We start from the raw sequence: 17,638 nt of genomic DNA on the forward strand, positions 1-17,638 counted from the left end.
TAGTGCGGGTATAGTGCGGTATAGTGCGGGTATAGTGCGGTATAGAGCGGTATAGTGAGGTATAGTGCGGGTATAGTGCGGGTATAGTGCGGGTGTAATGCGGTATAGTGCGGGTATAGTGCGGTATTATGCGGTATAGTGCGGGTATAGTGCGGTTATAGTGCGGTATAGTGCGGTATATTGCGGTATAGTGAGGTATAGTGCGGGTATAGTGCGGGTATAGTGAGGTATAGTGCGGTCTAGTGAGGTATAGTGCGGTATAGTGCGGTATAGTGCGGGTGTAGTGCGGGATAGTGCGGGTATAGTGCGGTATAGTGCGGTACAGTGGGGTACAGTGCGGGTATAGTGCGGTATAGTGCGGTATAGTGCGGTATAGTGCGGCATAGTGCGGGTATAGTGCGGTATAGTGCGGTATAGTGCGTTATAGTGCGGTATAGTGAGGTATAGTGCGGCTATAGTGCATTATATTGCGGTATAGTGTGGGTATAGTGCGGGTATAGTGCGGGTATAGTGCGGTATTGTGCGGTATAGTGCGGGTATAGTGCGGTATAGTGCGGATATAGTGCGGATATAGTGCGGTATAGTGCGGTATAGTGCGATATAGTGCGGTATCGTGCGGGTATAGTGCGGTATAGTGCGGTATAGTGCGGGTATAGTGCGGTATAGTGCGGTATAGTGCGGGTATAGTGCGGTATAGTGCGGTATAGTGTGGGTATAGTGCGATAGTGCGGGTATAGTGAGGTATAGTGCGGTATAGTGCGGTATAGTGAGGTATAGTGCGGGTATAGTGCGGTATAGTGCGGTATAGTGCGGGTATAGTGAGGTATAGTGCGGTATAGTGAGGTATAGTGCGGTATAGTGTGGTATAGTGCGGTGATAGTGCGGTATAGTGTGGTATAGTGCGGTATAGTGAGGTATAGTGCGGTATAGTGCGGGTATAGTGCGGGTATAGTGAGGTATAGTGCGGGAATAGTGCGGTATAGTGCGGTATAGTGCGGGTATAATGCGGTATAGTGAGGTATAGTGCGGGAATAGTGCGGTATAGTGCGGTATAGTGCGGTATAGTGCGGTATAGTAAGGTATAGTGCGGTATAGTGAGGTATAGTGCGGTATAGTGCGGGTATAATGCGGTATAGTGAGGTATAGTGCGGGAATAGTGCGGTATAGTGCGGTATAGTGCGGATGTAGTGCGGATGTAGTGCGGTATAGTGCGGTATAGTGCGGGTATAGTGCGGTATAGTGCGGGTATAGTGCGATATCGTGCGGTATAGTGCGGTATAGTGCAGTATAGTGCGGTATAGTGAGGTATAGTGCGGGTATAGTGAGGTATAGTGCGGGTATAGTGCGGGTGTAGTGCGGTATAGTGCGGTATAGTGCGGGTATAGTGCGGTTATAGTACGGTATAGTGCGGGCATAGTGCGGGTGTAGTGCGGTATAGTGCGGTATAGTGCGGGTATAGTGCGGTTATAGTACGGTATAGTGCGGTATAGTGCGGTATAGTGCGGGCATAGTGCGGGTGTAGTGCGGTATAGTGCGGTATAGTGCGTTATAGTGCGGTATAGTGAGGTATAGTGCGGTATAGTGCGGTATAGTGCGGGCATAGTGCGGGTGTAGTGCGGTATAGTGCGGTATAGTGCGTTATAGTGCGGTATAGTGAGGTATAGTGCGGGTATAGTGCGGTATAGTGCGGGCATAGTGCGGGTGTAGTGCGGTATAGTGCGGTATAGTGCGGGTATAGTGCGGTTATAGCACGGTATAGTGCGGTATAGTGCGGTATAGTGCGGGTATAGTGCGGTATAGTGCGGGTATAGTGTGGTTATAGTGCGGTATAGTGCGGTATAGTGCGGGTATAGTGTGGTTATAGTGCGGTATAGTGCGGTATAGTGCGGGTATAGTGCGGTTATAGCACGGTATAGTGCGGTATAGTGCGGTATAGTGCGGGTATAGTGAGGTATAGTGTGGGTATAGTGCGGGTATAGTGCGGTATAGTGCGGTATAGTGCGTTATAGTGCGGTATAGTGAGGTATAGTGCGGTATAGTGCGGTATAGTGCGGGTATAGTGCGGTATAGTGCGGTATAGTGCGGTATAGTGTGGGTATAGCGCGGTATAGTGCGGGTATAGTGCGGTATAGTGCGGGTATAGTGCGTTATAGTGCGGTATAGTGCGGTATAGTGTGGGTATAGTGCGGTATAGTGCGGGTATAGTGTGGTATAGTGCGGTATAGTGCGGTATAGAGCGGTATAGTGCGGTATAGTGCGGTATAGTGCGGGTATAGTGCGGGTATAGTGCGGTATGGTGCGGTATAGTGCGGGTATAGTGCGTTATAGTGCGGTATAGTGCGGTATAGTGCGGTATAGTGCGGGTATAGTGCGTTATAGTGCGGTATAGAGCGGTATAGTGCGGGTATAGTGCGGTATAGTGCGGGTATAGTGCGTTATATTGCGGTATAGTGCGGTATAGTGCGGTATAGTGCGGGTATAGTGCGTTATAGTGCGGTATAGAGCGGTATAGTGCGGGTATAGTGCGGTATAGTGCGGTATAGTGCGGTATAGTGCGGTATAGTGCGGGTATAGTGCGTTATAGTGCGGTATAGTGCGGTATAGTGTGGGTATAGTGCGGTATAGTGCGGGTATAGTGCGGTATAGTGCAGTATAGTGCGGTATAGAGCGGTATAGTGCGGGTATAGTGCGGTATAGTGCGGTATAGTGTGGGTATAGTGCGGTATAGTGCGGGTATAGTGCGGTATAGTGCGGGTATAGTGAGGTATAGTGCGGTATAGTGCGGGTGTAGTGCGGTATAGTGCGGTATAGTGCGGGTATAGTGCGGTATAGTGCGGGTATAGTGCGGTATAGTGCGCTATAGTGCGGGTATAGTGCGGTATAGTGCGGGTATAGTGCGGTATAGTGCAGTATAGTGCGGGTATAGTGCGGTATAGTGCGGGTATAGTGCGGTATAGTGCGCTATAGTGCGGGTATAGTGCGGTATAGTGCGGGTATAGTGCGTTTTAGTGCGGTATAGTGCGCTATAGTGCGGGTATAGTGCGGTATAGTGCGGGTATAGTGCGGTATAGTGCGGGTGTAGTGCGGTATAGTGCGGGTGTAGTGCGGTATAGTGCGGGTATAGTGAGGTATAGTGCGGTATAGTGCGGGTGTAGTGCGGTATAGTGCGGTATAGTGCGGGTATAGTGCGGTATAGTGCGGGTATAGTGCGGTATAGTGCGCTATAGTGCGGGTATAGTGCGGTATAGTGCGGGTATAGTGCGTTTTAGTGCGGTATAGTGCGCTATAGTGCGGGTATAGTGCGGTATAGTGCGGGTATAGTGCGGTATAGTGCAGTATAGTGCGGGTATAGTGCGGTATAGTGCGGGTATAGTGCGGTATGGTGCGGTATAGTGCGGGTATAGTGCGGGTATAGTGCGGTATAGTGCGGTATGGTGCGGGTATAGTGCGGAATAATGCAGGTATAGTGCGGGTATAGTGCGGTATGGTGCGGTATAGTGCGGTATAGTGCGGTTATAGTGCGGTATGGTGCGGGTATAGTGCGGAATAATGCGGGTATAGTGCGGGTATAGTGCGGTATGGTGCGGTATAGTGCGGTATAGTGCGGTTATAGTGCGGTATAGTGCGGGTATAGTGCGGTATAGTGCGGTAAGTGCGGTATAGTGCGGGTATAATGCGGGTATAGTGCGGTATGGTGCGGTATAGTGCGGTATAGTGCGGGTATAGTGCGGTATAGTGCGGGTATAGTGCGGTATGGTGCGGTATAGTGCGGTATAGTGCGGGTATAGTGCGGTATGGTGCGGTATAGTGCGGTTATAGTGCGGTATAGTGCGGGTATAGTGCGGTATAGTGCGGTATAGTGCGGTATAGTGCGGGTATAGTGCGGGTATTGTGCGGTATGGTGCGGTATAGTGCGGTATAGTGCGGGTATAGTGCGGTATGGTGCGGTATAGTGCGGTATAGTGCGGTTATAGTGCGGTATAGTGCGGTATAGTGAGGTATAGTGCGGGTATAGTCCGGGTATAGTGCGGTATAGTGCGGTTATAGTGCGGTATAGTGCGAGTATAGTGCGGTATAGTGCGGGTATAGTCCGGGTATAGTGCGGTATAGTGCGGTCTAGTGCGGTATAGTGCGGGTATAGTCCGGGTATAGTGCGGTATAGTGCGAGTATAGTGCGATATAGTGCGGGTATAGTCCGGGTATAGTGCGGTATAGTGCGGTCTAGTGCGGTATAGTGCGAGTATAGTGCGGTATAGTGCGGGCATAGTGCGGTATAGTGCGGTATAGTGCGGGTATTGTGCGGTATAGTGCGATATAGTACGGGTATTGTGCGGTATAGTGCGATATAGTGCGGGCATAGTGCGGTATAGTGCGGTATAGTGCGGGTATTGTGCGGTATAGTGCGATATAGTGCGGGTATAGTGCGGTATAGTGCGGGTATAGTGCGGTATAGTGCGGGTATAGTGTGGGTATAGTGCCGTATAGTGCGGTATAGTGCGGGTATAGTGCGGTATAGAGCGGTATAGTGAGGTATAGTGCGGGTATAGTGCGGTATAGTGCGGGTATAGTGCGGGTATAGTGCGGTATAGTGCGGGTATAGTGCGGTATAGTGCGGGTATAGTGCGGTATAGAGCGGTATAGTGAGGTATAGTGCGGGTATAGTGCGGTATAGTGCGGGTATAGTGCGGTATAGAGCGGTATAGTGAGGTATAGTGCGGGTATAGTGCGGGTATAGTGCGGGTGTAGTGCGGTATAGTGCGGGTATAGTGCGGTATTATGCGGTATAGTGCGGGTATAGTGCGGTTATAGTGCGGTATAGTGCGGTATATTGCGGTATAGTGAGGTATAGTGCGGGTATAGTGCGGGTATAGTGAGGTATAGTGCGGTCTAGTGAGGTATAGTGCGGTATAGTGCGGTATAGTGCGGGTATAGTGCGGGTGTAGTGCGGGATAGTGCGGGTATAGTGCGGTATAGTGCGGTACAGTGGGGTACAGTGCGGGTATAGTGCGGTATAGTGCGGTATAGTGCGGTATAGTGCGGCATAGTGCGGGTATAGTGCGGTATAGTGCGGTATAGTGCGTTATAGTGCGGTATAGTGAGGTATAGTGCGGTATAGTGCGGTATAGTGCGGGTATAGTGCGGTATAGTGAGGTATAGTGCGGGCATAGTGCGGTATAGTGCGGGATAGTGCGGTATAGTGCGGTATAGTGAGGTATAGTGCGGTATAGTGCGGTATAGTGCGGGTATAGTGCGGGTATAGTGAGGTATAGTGCGGGTATAGTGCGGGTATAGTGCGGTATAGTGCGGGTATAGTGAGGTATAGTGCGGGTATAGTGAGGTATAGTGCGGTATAGTGCGGTATAGTGCGGGTATAGTGCGGGTATAGTGCGGGTATAGTGCAGGATAGTGCGGTATAGTGCGGTATAGTGAGGTATAGTGCGGTATAGTGCGGTATAGTGAGGTACAGTGCGGGTATAGTGAGGTATAGTGCGGGTATAGTGAGGTATAGTGCGGTATAGTGCGGTATAGTGAGGTACAGTGCGGGTATAGTGAGGTATAGTGCGGTATAGTGAGGTACAGTGCGGGTATAGTGCGGGTATAGTGCGGGATGGTGCGGTATAGTGCGGGTATAGTGCGGTATAGTGCGGTATAGTGCGGTATAGTGCGGTATAGTGCGGGTATAGTGAGGTATAGTGCGGTATAGTGCGGGTATAGTGCGGTATAGTGCGGTATAGTGCGGTATAGTGAGGTACAGTGCGGGTATAGTGCGGGTATAGTGCGGTATAGTGCGGTCTAGTGAGGTATAGTGCGGGTATAGTGCGGTATAGTGCGGTATAGTGCGGTATAGTGAGGTATAGTGCGGATATAGTGCGGTATAGTGAGGTATAGTGCGGATATAGTGCGGTATAGTGAGGTATAGTGCGGGTATAGTGCGGTATATTGCGGATATAGTGCGGTATAGTGTGGGTATAGTGCGGTATAGTGCGGTATAGCGCGGTATAGTGTGGGTATAGTGCGGTATAGTGCGGGTATAGTGCGGTATAGTGTGGGTATAGTGCGGTATAGTGCGGTATAGTGCGGTATAGTGTGGGTATAGTGTGGTATAGTGCGGTATAGTGCGGTATAGTGTGGTATAGTGCGGGTATAGTGCGGTATAGTGCGGGTATAGTGCGGTATAGTGCGGTATAGTGCGGTATAGTGCGGTATAGTGTGGTATAGTGCGGGTATAATGCGGATATAGTGCGGTATAGTGCGGGTATAGTGCGGCATAGTGAGGTATAGTGCGGTATAGTGAGGTATAGTGCGAGTATAATGCGGTATAGTGAGGTATAGTGCGATATAGTGCGGTATAGTGCGGGTATAGTGTGGGTATAGTGCGGTATAGTGCGGTAAAGTGCGGTATAGTGCGGTATAGTGCGGTATAGTGCGGGTATAGTGCGGTATAGTGAGGGTATAGTGCGGTATAGTGCGGTATAGTGCGGGTATAGTGCGGTATAGTGCGGGTATAGTGCGGTATAGTGCGGTATAGTGTGGGTATAGTGCGGTATAGTGCGGGTATAGTGCGGTATAGTGCGGGTATAGTGCGGGTATAGTGCGGTATAGTGCGGGTATAGTGCGGTATAGTGCGGGTATAGTGTGGTATCGTGAGGAATAGTGCGGTATAGTGCGGGTATAGTGCGGTATATTGCGGATATAGTGCGGTATAGTGCGGTATAGTGCGGGTATAGTGCGAGTATAATGCGGTATAGTGCGGGTATAGTGCGGGTATAGTGCGGTATATTGCGGATATAGTGCGGTATAGTGCGGTATAGTGCGGTATAGTGCGGGTATAGTGCGGTATAGTGCGCTTATAGTGCGGTATAGTGCGGGTATAGTGCGGTATAGTGAGGTATAGTGCGGTATAGTGCGGTATAATGCGGTATAGTGAGGTATAGTGCGGTATAGTGAGGTATAGTGCGAGTATAATGCGGTATAGTGAGGTATAGTGCGAGTATAATGCGGTATAGTGAGGTCTTGTGCGGTATAGTGCGGGTATAGTGCGGTATAGTGCGGTAAAGTGCGGTATAGTGCGGTATAGTGCGGGTATAGTGCGGTATAGTGAGGGTATAGTGCGGTATAGTGCGGTATAGTGCGGGTATAGTGCGGTATAGTGCGGGTATAGTGCGGTATAGTGCGGTATATTGCGGATATAGTGCGGTATAGTGCGGTATAGTGCGGTATAGTGCGGGTATAGTGCGGTATAGTGCGGTATAGTGCGGGTATAGTGCGAGTATAATGCGGTATAGTGCGGTATAGTGCGGTATAGTTCGGGTATAGTGCGAGTATAATGCGGTATAGTGCGGTATAGTGCGGTATAGTGCGGGTATAGTGCGGTATCGTGAGGAATAGTGCGGTATAGTGCGGGTATAGTGCGGTATATTGCGGGTATAGTGCGGTATAGTGCGGGTATAGTGCGGTATAGTGCGGTATAGTGCGGTATAGTGCGGTATAGTGTGGTATAGTGCGGGTATAATGCGGGTATAGTGCGGTATAGTGCGGGTATAGTGCGGCATAGTGAGGTATAGTGCGGTATAGTGAGGTATAGTGCGAGTATAATGCGGTATAGTGAGGTATAGTGCGGGTATAGTGCGGGTATAGTGCGGTATAGTGTGGGTATAGTGCGGGTATAGTGCGGGTATAGTGCGGTATAGTGCGGTATAGTGCGGTATAGTGCGGGTATAGTGCGGGTATAGTGAGGTATAGTGCGGTATAGTGCGGTATAGTGAGGTATAATGCGGTATAGTGCGGGTATAGTGTGGGTATAGTGCGGTATAGTGCGGGTATAGTGCGGGTATAGTGTGGTATAGTGCGGGTATAGTGCGGGTATAGTGCGGGTATAGTGCGGTATAGTGCGGGTATAGTGCGGGTATAGTGAGGTATAATGCGGTATAGTGCGGGTATAGTGTGGGTATAGTGCGGTATAGTGCGGGTATAGTGCGGGTATAGTGCGGGTATAGTGCGGTATAGTGCGGTATAGTGCGGTATAGTGCGGGTATAGTGCGGGTATAGTGAGGTATAGTGCGGTATAGTGCGGTATAGTGAGGTATAGTGCGGTATAGTGTGGTATAGTGCGGGTATAGTGTGGGTATAGTGCGGTATAGTGCGGGTATAGTGCGGGTATAGTGCGGGTATAGTGCGGTATAGTGCGGTATAGTGAGGTATAGTGCGGTATAGTGTGGTATAGTGTGGGTATAGTGCGGGTATAGTGCGGGTATAGTGCGGTATAGTGCGGGTATAGTGCGGGTATAGTGCGGTATAGTGCGGTATAGTGAGGTATAGTGCGGTATAGTGTGGTATAGTGTGGGTATAGTGCGGGTATAGTGCGGGTATAGTGCGGTATAGTGAGGTATAGTGCGGTATAGTGTGGTATAGTGCGGTATAGTGCGGTATAGTGCGGTATAGTGTGGTATAGTGCGGGTATAATGCGGGTATAGTGCGGTATAGTGCGGGTATAGTGCGGTATAGTGCGGTATAGTGCGGCTATAGTGCGGTATAGTGCGGGTATAGTGCGGTATAGTGCGGTATAGTGCGGTATAGTGCGGTATAGTGTGGTATAGTGCGGGTATAATGCGGGTATAGTGCGGTATAGTGCGGGTATAGTGCGGCATAGTGAGGTATAGTGCGGTATAGTGCGGTATAGTGCGGTATAGTGCGGTATAGTGCGGGTATAGTGCGGTATAGTGCGGTATAGTGCGGGTATAGTGCGGTATAGTGAGGGATAGTGCGGGTATAGTGCGGGTATAGTGCGGTATAGTGCGGGTATAGTGCGGTATAGTGCGGGTATAGTGTGGGTATAGTGCGGTATAGTGCGGGTATAGTGCGGTATAGTGCGGGTATAGTGCGGTATAGTGCGGTATAGTGCGGGTATAGTGCGGTATAGTGAGGGATAGTGCGGGTATAGTGCGGGTATAGTGCGGTATAGTGCGGGTATAGTGCGGTATAGTGCGGGTATAGTGTGGGTATAGTGCGGTATAGTGCGGGTATAGTGCGGTATAGTGCGGTATAGTGCGGGTATAGTGCGGTATAGTGAGGTATAGTGCGGTATAGTGCGGTATAGTGCGGGTATAGTGTGGGTATAGTGCGGTATAGTGCGGATATAGTGCGGTATAGTGCAGTATAGTGAGGTATAGTGCGGGTATAGTGCGGGTATAGTGCGGGTATAGTGCGGTATAGTGCAGTATAGTGAGGTATAGTGCGGTATAGTGCGGGTATAGTGCGGGTATAGTGCGGGTATAGTGCGGGTATAGTGCGGTATAGTGCGGCTATAGTGCAGTATATTGCGGTATAGTGTGGGTATAGTGCGGGTATAGTGCGGGTATAGTGCGGTATCGTGCGGTATAGTGCGGGTATAGTGCGGTATAGTGCGGATATAGTGCGGATATAGTGCGGTATAGTGCGGTATAGTGCGATATAGTGCGGTATCGTGCGTGTATAGTGCGGTATAGTGCGGTATAGTGCGGGTATAGTGCGGTATAGTGCGGTATAGTGCGGTATAGTGAGGTATAGTGCGGGTATAGTGCGGTATAGTGCGGTATAGTGCGGGTATAGTGAGGTATAGTGCGGTATAGTGAGGTATAGTGCGGTATAGTGTGGTATAGTGCGGTGATAGTGCGGTATAGTGTGGTATAGTGCGGTATAGTGAGGTATAGTGCGGTATAGTGCGGGTATAGTGCGGTATAGTGCGGTATAGTGCGGGTATAATGCGGTATAGTGAGGTATAGTGCGGGAATAGTGCGGTATAGTGCGGTATAGTGCGGTATAGTAAGGTATAGTGCGGTATAGTGAGGTATAGTGCGGTATAGTGCGGGTATAGTGCGGGTATAGTGCGGTATAGTGAGGTATAGTGCGGGTATAGTGCGGTATAGTGCGGTATAGTGCGGGTATAGTGAGGTATAGTGCGGTATAGTGAGGTATAGTGCGGTATAGTGTGGTATAGTGCGGTGATAGTGCGGTATAGTGCGGTATAGTGCGGTATAGTGAGGTATAGTGCGGTATAGTGCGGGTATAGTGCGGTATAGTGCGGTATAGTGCGGGTATAATGCGGTATAGTGAGGTATAGTGCGGGTATAATGCGGTATAGTGAGGTATAGTGCGGGAATAGTGCGGTATAGTGCGGGTATAGTGAGGTATAGTGCGGGTATAGTGCGGGTGTAGTGCGGTATAGTGCGGTATAGTGCGGGTATAGTGCGGTATAGTGCGATATCGTGCGGTATAGTGCGGTATAGTGCGGGTATAGTGCGGTTATAGTACGGTATAGTGCGGTATAGTGCGGTATAGTGCGGGTATAGTGCGGTATAGTGCGGTATAGTGCGTTATAGTGCGGTATAGTGAGGTATAGTGCGGTATAGTGCGGTATAGTGCGGGTATAGTGCGGTATAGTGAGGTATAGTGCGGAAATAGTGCGGTATAGTGCGAATATAGTGCGGTATAGTGCGGTATAGTGCGGTATAGTGCGGGATAGTGCGGTATAGTGCGGTATAGTGAGGTATAGTGCGGTATAGTGCGGTATAGTGCGGTATCGTGAGGTATAGTGCTGGTATAGTGAGGTCTCGTGCGAGTATAGTGCGGTATAGTGCGGGTATAGTGAGGTATAGTGCGGGTATAGTGCGATATAGTGCGGTATAGTGCGGTATAGTGCGGTATAGTGAGGTATAGTGCGGGTATAGTGCGGTATAGTGCGGTATAGTGAGGTATAGTGCGGGTATAGTGCGGTATAGTGCGGTATAGTGCGGTATAGTGAGGTATAGTGCGGGTATAGTGCGGTATAGTGCGGTATAGTGCGGTATAGTGAGGTATAGTGAGGTATAGTGCGGTATAGTGCGGGTTTCGTGAGGTATAGTGCGGGTATAGTGCGGTATAGTGCGGTATAGTGCGGTATAGTGAGGTATAGTGCGGTATAGTGCGGTATAGTGCGGGTATAGTGTGGTATTGCGGGTATAGTGCGGTATAGTGCGGTATAGTGCGGTATAGTGCGGTATAGTGAGGTATAGTGCGGTATAGTGCAGGTATAGTGCGGTATAGTGAGGTATAGTGCGGTATAGTGCGAGTATAATGCGGTATAGTGAGGTATAGTGCGAGTATAGTGAGGTATAGTGCGGTATAGTGCGGTATAGTGCGGTATAGTGCGGTATAGTGCGGTATAGTGCGGGTATAGTGTGGGTATAGTGCGGTATTGTGCGGGCATAGTGCGGTATAGTGCGGTATAGTGCGGGTATAGTGCGGTATAGTGCGGGTATAGTGCGGTATAGTGAGGTATAGTGCGGTATAGTGCGGTATAGTGCGGGTATAGTGAGGTATAGTGCGGTATAGTGCGGTATAGTGCGGGTATAGTGCGCGTATAGTGCGGTATAGTGCGGGTATTGTGCGGTATAGTGCAGTATAGTGAGATATAGTGCGGTATAGTGCGGGTATAGTGCGGGTATAGTGCGGGTATAGTGCGGTATAGTGCGGTATAGTGCGGGTATAGTGCGGTATAGTGCGGATATAGTGCGGTATAGTGCGGTATAGTGCGATATAGTGCGGTATAGTGCGGGTATAGTGCGGTATAGTGCGGTATAGTGCGGTATAGTGCGGGTATAGTGCGGTATAGTGCGGTATAGTGCGGGTATAGTGCGGTATAGTGCGGTATAGTGAGGTATAGTGCGGGTATAGTGCGGGTATAGTGCGGTATAGTGCGGGATAGTGCGGGTATAGTGCTGTATAGTGCGGCATAGTGCAGTATAGTGCGGGTATAGTGCGGTATAGTGCGGTATAGTGCGGGTATAGTGCGGGTATAGTGCAGTATAGTGCGGTATCGTGAGGTATGGTGTGGGTATAGTGCGGTATAGTGAGGTATAGTGAGGTATAGTGAGGTATAGTGCGGGTATAGTGCGGTATAGTGAGGTATAGTGCGGTATAGTGTGGTATAGTGCGGGTATAGTGCAGTATAGTGCGGTATCGTGAGGTATGGTGTGGGTATAGTGCGGTATAGTGAGGTATAGTGCGGTATAGTGCTGGTATAGTGAGGTATAGTGAGGTATAGTGCGGGTATTGTGCGGTATAGTGAGGTATAGTGCGGTATAGTGCTGGTATAGTGAGGTATAGTGAGGTATAGTGCGGGTATAGTACGATAGTGCGGGTATAGTGAGTTATAGTGCAGTATAGTTAGGTATAGTGCGGTATAGTGAGGTATAGTGCGGGTATAGTGCGGTATAGTGAGGTATAGTGCGGTATAGTGTGGTATAGTGCGGGTATAGTGCAGTATAGTGCGGTATCGTGAGGTATGGTGTGGGTATAGTGCGGTATAGTGAGGTATAGTGCGGTATAGTGCTGGTATAGTGAGGTATAGTGAGGTATAGTGCGGGTATTGTGCGGTATAGTGAGGTATAGTGCGGTATAGTGCTGGTATAGTGAGGTATAGTGAGGTATAGTGCGGGTATTGTGCGATAGTGCGGGTATAGTGAGGTATAGTGCGGTATAGTGCGGGTATAGTGCGGGTATAGTGCGGTATAGTGCGGGTATAGTGCAGGTATAGTGCGGTATAGTGCGGTATAGTGCGGGTATAGTGCGGTATAGTGCGGGTATAGTGCGGTATAGTGCGGTATATTGCGGGTATAGTGCGGTATAGTGCGGTATAGTGCGGTATAGTGAAGTATAGTGCGGTATAGTGCGGGTATAGTGCGGGTATAGTGCGGGTATAGTGCGGTATAGTGCGGTATAGTGCGGGTATAGTGCAGTATAGTGAAGTATAGTGCGGTATAGTGCGGGTATAGTGCGGGTATAGTGCGGTATAGTGCGGTATAGTGCGGGTATAGTGCGGTATAGTGCGGGTATAGTGCGGTATAGTGCGGGATAGTGCGGGTATAGTGCGGTATAGTGCGGTATAGTGCGGTATAGTGCGGGTATAGTGCGGTATAGTGCGGTATAGTGTGGGTATAGTGCGATAGTGCGGTATAGTGCGGGTATAGTGCGGGTATAGTGCGGGTATAGTGCGGTATAGTGCGGTATAGTGCGGGTATAGTGCGGTATAGTGCGGGTATAGTGCGGTATAGTGCGGGATAGTGCGGGTATAGTGCGGTATAGTGCGGTATAGTGCGGTATAGTGCGGGTATAGTGCGGTATAGTGCGGTATAGTGCGGGTATAGTGCGGTATAGTGCGGGTATCCATGTCGACTATGCGGGCCCGTTTCTCGGTAAAATGTTCCTGGTGGTGTTGGATGCTTTTTCAAAATGGATTAAATGTGAAATAATGTCTGGATGCACCGCCACCGCCACCAATGAAAGCCTGAGGGCCATGTTTGCCAACCACAGCCTGCCTGACATACAGGACAGTGACAACGGGCCATGTTTTACCAGTGCCAAATTTAAAGAATTCATGAACCGCAATGGGATCAAACATGCCATCTCGGTCCCGTTTAAACCACCCTCCAATGGGCAAGCAGAGCGGGCAGTACAAACAGTCAAACAGAGCCTTAAGTGAGTCACAGAAGGCTCACTCCAAACCGGCCTGTCCCGAGTACTGCTCAGCTATCGCACGAGAAGCCACTCGCTCACAGAGGTGCCCCCGGCTGAGCTACTCATGAAAAGGACACTTAAAACCAGACTCTTGCTGGTTCACCCCAACCTGCATGATCAGGTAGAGAGCAGGCGGCAGCAACAAAATGTAAACGATAGTCGCGCCACTGTGTCACGGGAAATTGATCTGAATGACCCTGTGTATGTGCTAAAGTATGGGAATGGTCCCAAGTGGATCGCGGGCATGGTGATAGCTAAAGAAGGGAATAAGGTGTTTGTAGTCAAACTAGACAATGGATAAATTTGCAGAAAGCACCTGGACCAAACGAGGCTGCGGTTCACAGACTGTGCTGAACAACCCACAGCAGACAGCACCTTTTTCGAGCCAACAACACACACCCAAATGATCAACGACACCACGCCGGACCAGGAAATCAAATCCATCACCCCCAAAAGCCCAGCAAGCCCAGGCTCACCCAGCAGCCCTGCAGGGCCAACAACACGCCAGCCCAGCGAGGGCACAGCCAACACACCAGAACAGACATTTGTACCGAGGCGGTCCACCAGGGAAAGAAAGGCTCCCGACCGCTTCACCTTGTAAATAGTTTTCACTTTGACTTTGGCGGGGGAGTGATGTTGTGTATCTGTAAAGCATGCACTCCCATGTTCCAGGGAGCTCATCCCCTGAAGTTCCAAGGGATCCCAGCATCCCTTGGGAGCACGTATATAAGCCGGCCCCTAAGGCTTGTTCCTCACTCTGGAGTGTCTTATTAAAGACTGAGGTCACTGTTACTTTAATCTCCCTGTGTGCAGCCTCATCTGTGTTAGGAACACAATAGTAACCACCATTGTTTTCCTCAAGACAATCCAGGCTTGTAAGTCAGTCAGACTCCACTTAACAGCCCTTTCAGTTTGTATTACTCAAAATGCACCCATAGGGAGCACTGTTAAACACAGAGAAGCTAATTGACTGGAGGATTTTCTCGGCAAATATACTGGCAGCATATTAAATCAGATCACCTTTTTCAGCAGCTGTGTTATAGTCTTATAACACGATCGCACTCCTGCTTTATTTTATATACCGGCAGGTCCCCTGTGGCTTTGTTCGTGGTGAGCCGAATGAGATACTGTTTTCTAAGGACAGGCATCTATCCCCCCCAGGTGGGGGTCTGCTGTTGTCTATCTCCAAGGCTGCACAGTGTAATTGCTGGTGAGTAAATATTGTGCAAGACTGGGGAAAGAAAGAACTCGCATTCCTACAGCCCTTACCAGAACCTCAAAAAACACCCCAAAGCTCTTTATAGCCAATGAAGTTTTAAAAAAAAATGCAGGCACTGTTGCAATATAGGCAACACGGCAGGCAAAATCACACACAGCAAGCTCCCACAAACAGCGATGAGATAAATGATCTTATAATCTGTTTTAGTGATGTTGGTTGAGGGATAAATATTGATGGGGACACTAGACAAACTTCATAAGAACATAAGAAATAGGAGCAGGAGTAGGCCATTTGGCCCCTCGAGCATGCTCCGCCATTTAATAAGATCATGGCTTATCTTCTACCTCAACTCCACTTTCCCGCACTATCCCTATTTCCCTTGATTCCCTTAGTTCAAAAATTTGTCGAGCTCTGTCTTGAATATACGCAACGACTGAGTATCCACAGCTCTCCGGGGCAGAGGATTCCAAAGATTACAACCTATTGAGTGAAGAACTTTCTCCTCATCTCAGTCCTAAATGGCCGACCCCTTATTCTGAGACTGTGACCCCGTGCTCTAGATTCCCCAGCCAGAGGAAACATATTCTCAGCATTAACCCTTTCAAGCTCCTTAAGAATTTGATATGGTTCAATTAGATCACCTCTCATTCTTCTAAACTCAAAGGAATATAGGCCTAGTCTACTCAATCTCTCCTCATAGGACAATTCCCCTATCCCAGAAGCCATAAGAACATAGGAACAGGAGTAGGCCTTACGGCCCCTCGAGCCTGCTCCGCCATTCAATATCATGGCTGATCTGATCATGGACTCAGCTCCACTTCCCCTCCCGCTCCCCATAACCCCTTATCTCCTTATCGTTTAAGAAACTGTCTATTTCTGTCTTAAATTTATTCAATGTCCCAGCTTCTACACCTCTCTGAGGCAGTAAATTCCACAGATTTACAACCCTCTGAGAGAAGAAATTTCTCCTCATCTCAGTTTTAAATGGGCGGCCCCTTATTCTAAGATTATGCCCCCTAGTTCTGGTCTCCCCCATCAGTGGAAACATCCTCTCTGCATCCACCTTGTCAAGCCCCCTCATAATCTTATACGTTTCAATAAGATCACCTCTCATTCTTCTGAATTCCAATGAGTAGAGGCCCAACCTACTCAACCTTTCCTCATACGTCAACCCCCTCATCTCTGGAATCAACCTAGTGAACCTTCTCTGAACTGCCTCCAAAGCAAGTATATTCTTTCGTAAATATGGAAAACAAAGCTGCACACAGTGTGCCAGGTGTGGCCTCACCAATACCCTGTATAACTGTAGCAAGACTTCCCTGCTTTTATACTCCATCCCCTTTGCTATAAAGATACCATTAGCCTTCCTGATCACTTGCTGTACCTGCATACTAACCTTTTGTGTTTCATGCACAAGTACCCCCAGGTCCCACTGTACTGCAGCACTTTGCAATTTTTCTCCATTTAAATAATAACTTGCTCTTTGATTTTTTTTCTGCCAAAGTGAATGACCTCACACTATCCAACATTATATTCCATCTGTCAAATTTTTGTCCACTCACTTAGCCTGTCTATGTCCTTTTGCAGATTTTTTGTGTCTTCTTCTCACATTGCTTTTCCTCCCATCTTTCTATCGTCAGCAAACTTGGCTACGTTACACTCAGTCCCTTCTTCCAAGTCGTTAATATAGATTGTAAATAGTTGGGGTCCCAGCACTGATCCCTGCGGCACCCCACTAGTTACTGATTGCCAACCCGAGAATGAACCATTTATCCCGACTCTCTGTTTTCTGTTAGTTAACATAAGCCTAGTCTACTCAATCTCTCCTCAAAGGGCAATCCCCCCATCCCAGGAACTAGTCTAATGAACCTTTGTTGCACTCCCTCTTAAGGCAAGTATGTCTTCCATGATTTTCTTTGAAAATTGCCATGGGATCTTTTGTATCCACCTGAGAGGGCAGTTGGTTTAACATCTCATCCGAGTGACAGCACCTCTGACAGTGTCGCACTCTCTCAGTACCTCAGTACCGAGGAGCTGGAGCAGGGCATATGGTGGCAGACCACGTGGCCAAACCAATGCAAAAGAAGAGGAAAGCGCAGCTGGTAGACAAGGCAGCAAGATGTACAAGGAGTTCAAATTCTAGCCTTGGCCAAGCTGCAGACTTCAATCGCACCCTCTCTGCCCCTTAAACTCCATTCTCAGTATATTAAAGTGGTGACATTATTTTTAACAATCCTGCGTTTCATTATATGATTCTATAATGAAATAATACAATGTGATTCTACAGCACAGAAGGAGGCCATTTGGTCCGTCGAGCCCGCGCCGGCTCTCTGCAAGAGCACTTCCGCTAGTCCCACATTATAAGTGCCTGGAGTGGGGATTGGAGTCACCACCGTCTGACTCGGAGGCAAGAGCTTTTTGCGGTATATATCAATGATTTAGACTTGAATGCAGGGGGTATGATTAAGAAGTTTGCAGATGACACTAAAATAGGCCGTGTGGTTGATAATGAAGAAGAAAGCTGCGGACTGCAGGAAGATATCAATCAACTGGTCAGGTGGGCAGAACAGTGGCAAATGGAATTCAACCCGGAGAAGTGTGAGGTAATGCATTTGAGGAGGTCTAACAAGACAAGGGAATACACAATAAATGATACGACACTGAGAAGTATAGAGGAACAAAGGGACCTTGGAGTGCAGGTCCACAGATCCCTGAAGGTAGCAGGCCAGGTAGATCAGGTGGTTAAGAAGGCATATGGAATACAAGAGCGGGGGGGTTATGCTTGAACTGTATAAAACACTGGTTAGGCCACAGCTAGAGTACTGTGTGCAGTTCTGGTCTCCGCATTACGCTAATGGAGCTATAAAAAGGGGCAATTTCGTCCCC

This window comes from Pristiophorus japonicus, chromosome 5 (genome assembly GCF_044704955.1).
Source record: "Pristiophorus japonicus isolate sPriJap1 chromosome 5, sPriJap1.hap1, whole genome shotgun sequence".
NCBI classification, from domain to species: domain Eukaryota; kingdom Metazoa; phylum Chordata; class Chondrichthyes; family Pristiophoridae; genus Pristiophorus; species Pristiophorus japonicus.